We start from the raw sequence: 7,080 nt of genomic DNA, 5'->3' as shown, positions 1-7,080 counted from the left end.
CATAGTTCAAGATATGTAAGAATCTCTCTAATCTATTTCATCTAACAAGAGAGGATATGGAAACCCAGAAAGTGAAGGTTCACACAGATAAGTGATAGAGACTGAATTTGAACACCAATTTTGATTCAGATTCAGTGATCTTTCTACTAGAAAGAAAAGCTACATCACATAGAATATTATAGAGAATTATATAGAATATAAAATAACTTTTTTTTTCAATCTTAGACATGACAGCATTTATTTATTCTACTCCAAATTAACGAGATTTATATGGCACTTAACAAATTTAAAAGTTACAAATATTCTATAAAAAGAAAATAAGAGTGCAAGCTTCATCAGCTCATATATATTATAAAATTATAAAAATTGAAATTATATAGGGAAGATTTGCATGGTCCTTGGACAAGGATGACATACAAATACATAAAAAATAAAATTACCTACAATATGGTAAATTAGTCACTTTCTAAAACTCTTTCTACAATTCCGACTACTCTAATAAGCTATATGCCAGATATACAATAAGTAAAGCAAAATGCTAAGATGAGATCCCCTCCACACAGAGTTCACAATCCTTATGAAATATCTCTAGATATTTTAATTTTTAGAATGTTTCAACTTCACTCTAACCAAAACTAAATTTTTAAACTTATCCTTAAGGCCTGTCTAGGAATTTAAATTTCTGTAATAAGTCTAACCAAAAACCTTCTTATCCTCCCATCCCTAAACAAGTGTCAGAAATTGTTTATTCTCAGTCAAGTAAAGAAAAAGAGACAAGAGTAAAGATGATGCAAGCAGGATTCTAGTGTGGGGTGACTATGATGAGCCTGAAGAAAAGGGGACAAAACATAACTGAGATTACTTCTGTTTCCCTACTTTTTTGTGTGTCAGAACATAACTAGGGATAGCATATATTCTATTTCCTGAGGAGGGTGAAGTAGCTCTGAACCCCAGCCTCAGGAATTTGTTTACCAGAAAAGCAAGAAGGTCCAATAATAAAAGAGTGACTAAATTTTTTTTTCAAAATGGACAATATTAAAAAAAATTATTGATGAAAATCCAACCTGCAATTGGAAAAATCAACAAATAATTCTTTTAGAAGACAAAAGAGAGGCAGCTAGCTAACAAAGTGAATAGAACAGTAACTCTGGAATAAGGAAGAACTGAGTTTGAATCTGGCCTCAGAAATTCAATACTTACTAACTGTATAAATCCTGGACAAGAAATTCAACCTTGATTGCCTTGAGAGAAAAAAAAGGAAGAAAAAGAAATCATGAGAGAGAGAGAGAGAGAGAGAGAGAGAGAGAACTTCCTTGACATTATAGAGCCAAAGTGTAAAATAATTGAAAAAAATCCAACAATCACCTCCTATTACCCAGGAATATTATAGATATTATAGTTAAAATATATTTCAGAAAAAGAAGAAAATATTTCAATCAGCCAGAAACAATTCAGGTACCATGGAACCTCAATGAGAATAACATGAGAATCAACAGCTTCTACATTAAAGGATCAGAGATCTTAGAATATAATATTCCAAAGGGCAAAAGATCTAGAAATCACCTACATAGAAAAAAATGAGAAAAACAGGAGGGAAATAGATATTTAATGAAATAATGGACTTTAGCAATCTTGATGAAAAGACCAGAACTGAATAGAAAATTTAACTTTTCAATACAAGGCTCAAGAGAAATATAAAAAGGTAAAGAGAAAATCATAAAGAACTTATCATTACTAGGATAGTTAGAAGTATATATGTGTGTATGTGTATGCATATGTATATATGCATATATATGTACATATACATGTCTATATGTCTATATGTATGTTTATATAAAAAGAGATAGAGAGATAGTGAGTAAAAGAGAAGGGAAGGAGCACAGATGTGAGTTGAATATAAAGGGACGGTATCTAAAAACTTAAGAAGTGAAAGAGGAATGAACTGAGAGAAAGGGAGTGGGAAAAATAGAATGGGGTAAATTTTTTCACATAAAAGAGGCAAGAAAAAGCTTTTACAGGGAAAGGAAGGTGGAGTTGAGAGGAAGTGAGAGAACTTTGTTGTCATTTGAATTGGCTCAAAGTGGGAATAACATGCACCCTCAATTGGGTATAGAAATCTGTGTTACCCTTCAAAAAAGGAGGAAGGGAAAGAGAAGGGGGGCGTGACATGAGAAAAAGGAGAATGGGGAGAATCAAAAGCAAAACATTTTTGAGGAGGTTCAGGGTGAAAGGAGATAGGAGACTAAATGAGGGGGAAGGAATAGGATGGAGGAAAATATAGTTATTAACTGCAAAAAATTTTTTGAAGTAAGCTTTTCTGGAACAGGTCTCATTTCTCAAATATATGGAGAGAGACCTGTCAAATTTATAAATATGAGTTATTCCCCAACTGACAAATGATCAAAATATGAGTTTTCAGATGAATCAATCAAAGCTATCTATAATCACATTTTTAAAAATCTTTAACTCACTATTAATTGGAGAAGTATAAATTAAAACAATTCTGAGGTATTCCCTAAGATGGGTTAATAGAACAGAAAAGGAAAATGACAAATGATGGAAGGAATGTGAGAAAAATGAAATATTAAAACGCTGTTGGAGTTGTGAGCTGATTCAGTCGTTTTGTAGAGCATTTTGGAATTATGCCCAAAGAGTTATAAAACTATGCATATCCTTTGACTTAGTAATACCATGAGGTCTATATCCCAAAATAGTTAAAAAAAAAAAAAGAAAGAAAAAAGAAAAGGACCTACATGTACAAAAATATTTATAGCAGCTCATTTCTGGTGGAAAAGAATTGGAAATTGAGGGAATTTGTTTAGTCATCAATTAGGGAATAACTAAACAAATTGTGGTATGAGATTGTGATAGAATACTATTGTACCACAAGAAATGATGAGCAGGATGCTCTCAGAAAAACATGGAAAGACTTACAGAATCTGATACAAAGTAATATGTACTGTATACAAAGTAATAAAGCAATATTGCAAGATAATCAGCTGTGAATGACAGTTATTCTCATGAATACGATGAAACAACAACTCTGAAGGATTTACGATGATAAATGCAATCCCTCCCTCCAGAAAGAATTAATAATGGTTTCTGAATACAGGTTGAAGCATAGTTGTTGTTTTATTTTATTTTATTTTTATTTTCTGGAGTTTTTTTTGTTGTTCTTTTCTTTTACAACATTACTAATATGGAAATAGTTTGCATGACCCCATATGCATAACTTATATTGAATTGTTTGCTTCAGCAATGAGGAGTCAAGAAGGAAGGAAGAGAGAGAATTTGGAACTTATATTTTTAAAAAAAAGAATGTTAAAAATTATTTTTCATGTAATTGGGAAAAATAACATACTAAACCAAAAAAAAAAAAAAAACAACAGGTAATATAGACATAACTGTATTAATTTTGAACTCATCTTCATCATCATCTCATTCCCCATTAACATTTTGCATAGTCTCTGAAACAATACCAATTGATCCAATGCTAGGATAGTGATATTTATAAACATTGTTTCTCCTCACAATCATGACATAAAATTAAAATGGCCCTAGACAAAATGCCAAAGGCAACAGAATTATACCACTTGGTCTAAACCAGCCTTTCTCCAGCAGGAACAGAGAAAGAGATTATAAGAATTATCCGAGGTTGAAAATCAGTAAACATGAGTGCACCAGAAGACCAGGCTTTGGCTTTGTTGAGATGAATGATCACTGAATACTGATTCATTCAGAAAGGAAATGGAGGCAGAGAAGAAGTAACATATAAGAAATGGGTAAAAGACTGACTGTTATAATGAAGGTGGGTAATAGGTTTGAGAAGAGTGACAGAACAGGAAGCAACAGTATAACATGAGATATTTGTTAGAAAGGGGAATTTAAAGTCAAATACCTTCTAAGCAACACATTTTCAGTGCTGAGGATACCTAAGATGTGTATGTCCATACTAACACCAGGTAGTACACTTTAGTGATTAGTTCCAAGAATAATAGGAATTGAAGACTTTGAATAGGATGCCTTTTATTTCAATTTATCCATATGAACAGAGATAAAAAATATCTACTTGAATATTTTACTTGCTGACCATTACCTTTGTCTTTACTTATTAAATGAAAGATTTTTATTTTCTCCCAATTACTTCCATTGTGCACTATATAATTCTTTTCTGTATTTTTTCTATAATCTACTATGAGGTATCCATTCCACACAGTGGAGACCTTATTTCCATAAGTCTTGCTGTTTTCACTCCCCTTCTTATTTCAATACAAGGCAGTGGATAAAAGAATGAAAAATTATATAAAAATTGTAGCTATTTCAAACACTTCTTCCATGGAATTTTCCTATTTACTCTTGTTTACACAGATATTTAGATGAATTATGCTATTCTCAAATGTAGATTGCCCTTAGATATTGGAGTGCTATATACTACTTATGGATATTTTGTATATATAACAAGTTTCATTTCCTCATTTCCATCTTCCATATTTTTTAAACTCACCTAAATATAATCCTCCATTAGATTTGCTATCTTATTGATGTGGATATTATCTTTTTAATTTTATATTTCTTAAACTGTTCAGGGGCTGGAAAAAGAGTCTCTTCCCCCACTGGGATTTTTACTATTTGCTCTCTCAAAAAAAAAAAAAAAGCACTTTCTTGTCCTAAGAAAACTAGACTACCATTTAAGCCTGAATGGGTAGAATTCTGCCAGATTTTCTAAGACACATCTGAGTTTCTAGTTACACTTTCACTGATTCTTATGTCTTGTGCAATTCCTAACAACATATTACTACAAAATTTTCATCTAACAACTCCTTAATTCACTAGATCCTTTTAAGATATTTTATTTGTTCATTCATTCATTTATTTGTTTGTTTGTTTATTTATTTATTTATTTGTTTTTTGCAGAGGCAATTGGGGTTAAGTGACTTGTCCAGGGTCACACAACTAGGAAATGTTAAGTGTGTGAGGCTAGATGTTAACTTAGGTCCTCCTGACTTCAGGACTGGTGCTTTATCCACTGCACCACCTAGCTGCCCCCTTTAAGATATTTTAACATTTTGTGGACATACTGCTATTTGTCTTGTCCATTTATTTTTAGCATTCACTCTTGCAAACTCACTTCTCATTTGACTTATATATCCTGTTCTTGATGATGTCTTTAAAGCTACTTTTAGCATGCAGGTCATCATTATCAATATTTGCCTATAATTTATATCTATCAGAAAGGATGAAGATGACAAATTGCTCAAAAAGGCAATGCCTTTATGCAGGCAACCCCCTGAGTTTGATCACTTTTGATACTATTGGATCACTTTTTATAGCTGAAGAGAAAAAAAAGCCGTTTCAAACAAATTTTGGGAACTACATAGTAATTTCAATAATGGCAAGTATTTGTTTCAATAGATTTTGTTCATTTTAATATTGATTAAGCATCTTCTCAAAGACATTGCTAAAAACTTGACTGGAAAAGGATGCCATCTGAGATGATAAAAATACAACCACAATGAATTTTTTTTTTTTTTGTATTTTTGGCTTTGCTGCCAGGATTAATGTCTGCACATAATTTTTCACCCTTGCTGATTTCAGTAAAATCATGATGTCACTCGTATTGATTAATCTATTTATTTCTTTGTTAAACAACTTACTTATCTTTTTGTTTATTTTTTTAAAAGGATTACATGTCTATTTATGCTACTTATCTCATCCAGATGTAATAAAGGAAACTTGGTAGAATAAGTGAATATAATTTGAAAAAAAATAAGACTTCATTCAATATTAGTTTGATTGTCAAGGTATTGGCAATAAAATATATACTACTCATATCCAACAAAATTGAGAGAGTTTAGATAAGATCAGTAAAAGAAGAAACTGAAGAAATTCCACACCAATTTACTACAGACAACCTGTACTAAAAGAGAATTTAAATAAAGAGCTAGGGAAACAAATCACAAATTAGGCACAAAAGCATAGCATACTGATGGAAAGTTTTGAACTATCTAATAGTTGCTGAAATTGTTTCTGGCAAAAACAGAACAGCTAAGAAATTCAACTCTTCTACTAACAACAATATTCATTTTACATAGGAAAGGAAGCAGCCAAGATAATTTCAGACCCTGTTTGAACTACTTGGGAGGAGTAAGGTCCTGAAGTTTCACTGATCCAACCCCTTGGATCTAATGATTCCCTTCAGCATAGTTACTGATTTTAACAAAGAGAATTTAAGACAAAACTCATTTAAATGTAATCACTTTGTAATGATCAGTTCCATGGTCTGTGCATATTTACCAAAGTATTCCTATGTACAAAAATTATATCTCCCATGCTATTTTAGTTCCTTTAAAATATGTAAAATAATTAAGTAACTAAATTGATATTGTGCAAAGCATGAAGACAGGCTTGACTGTTACTCCTTGCCATCTATAAAATTTGTTCTTATTGTTCTTATTTTAAGATATTTTTGTATTGTTCTTTATGTTCTTGCCATCTCTTATTAATTTCTTCTATTTCTGTTAAGTCTACCATTTTTGTGTTTTATCATGTCCATTTGTACATGAAACATTATTTTTATAGCTCTCATTTTCTTGAAGAGAAAATCTTTCCCATTTTATTTTTTCTTCTACTTCTTTATATTACTCATTTGAAAAAAAAACTTTCTTATCTCTCCTTGCCATTCTCTAGAATTCTGCATAGTATTATTTGAAAGGACTATATGTCTAGAACGTATAAAATACGTTTTTTTTCAAATGAGAAAAAAACTTTCTTATCTCTCCTTGCCATTCTCTAGAATTCTGCATAGTATTTTTTGAAAGGACTATATGTCTAGAACGTATAAAATACAGGCTGATGGTTATTCATTACTACATTGAACAGTTGAAAGAGAAGACAGAAGATAGAGACCCAAGAATTCCCTTACCCCCAAAACGTGTTCAAAGTTAATCAAGGGAAAACATTCCAGAAAACTATTTTTAAATCATGCTTTAATTATTTTCTACTGTTGTTCCCTTAGGCACTCTGTGGAATCTGTAGAGAGATTTTTGGTTCACCAACTATTGGATGCAATTATGGACAGCT

At 31.4% G+C, this 7,080-nt stretch overlaps 1 non-coding gene across 1 annotated transcript; it reads left to right on the top strand.

Annotated features, from left to right (window-relative positions):
* The first annotated feature begins 340 nt into the window (after positions 1 to 340).
* On the top strand, positions 341 to 443 carry LOC127542211 (U6 spliceosomal RNA). The gene has a single exon (XR_007948596.1). It is a non-coding gene; the product is annotated as a U6 spliceosomal RNA (small nuclear RNA).
* Positions 444 to 7,080: the final 6,637 nt, after the last annotated feature.

The sequence above is a fragment of the Antechinus flavipes genome, chromosome 6 (assembly GCF_016432865.1).
Source record: "Antechinus flavipes isolate AdamAnt ecotype Samford, QLD, Australia chromosome 6, AdamAnt_v2, whole genome shotgun sequence".
NCBI lineage: Eukaryota > Metazoa > Chordata > Mammalia > Dasyuromorphia > Dasyuridae > Antechinus > Antechinus flavipes.
Note: the sequence above shows the minus strand (reverse complement) of the source record. Positions and strands in the feature narration are given on the sequence as shown.